Raw genomic sequence first — 303 nt, forward strand, 5'->3', positions numbered from 1 at the left:
AGCAGCATCATAGGAGCAGAAAGGCTGACGTTTCGGGCCTAGACCCTTCATCAGAAAAGGGGGAGGGGAAGGGGGTTCTGAAATAAATAGGGAGAGAGTGGGAGGCGGATAGAAGATGGATAGAGGAGAGAATAGGTGGAGAGGAAACAAACAGGTCGAAGAGGCGGGGATGGAGCCAGTAAAGGTGAGTGTAGGTGGGGAGTTAGGGAGGGGATAGGTCAGTCCAGGGAGGACGGACAGGTCAAGGGGGCGGGATGAGGTTAGTCGGTGGGAGATGGGGGTGCGGCTTGAGGTGGGAGGAGG

Source organism: Rhincodon typus, chromosome 3, assembly GCF_021869965.1.
Source record: "Rhincodon typus isolate 14 chromosome 3, sRhiTyp1.1, whole genome shotgun sequence".
In the NCBI taxonomy this organism is placed as follows: domain Eukaryota; kingdom Metazoa; phylum Chordata; class Chondrichthyes; order Orectolobiformes; family Rhincodontidae; genus Rhincodon; species Rhincodon typus.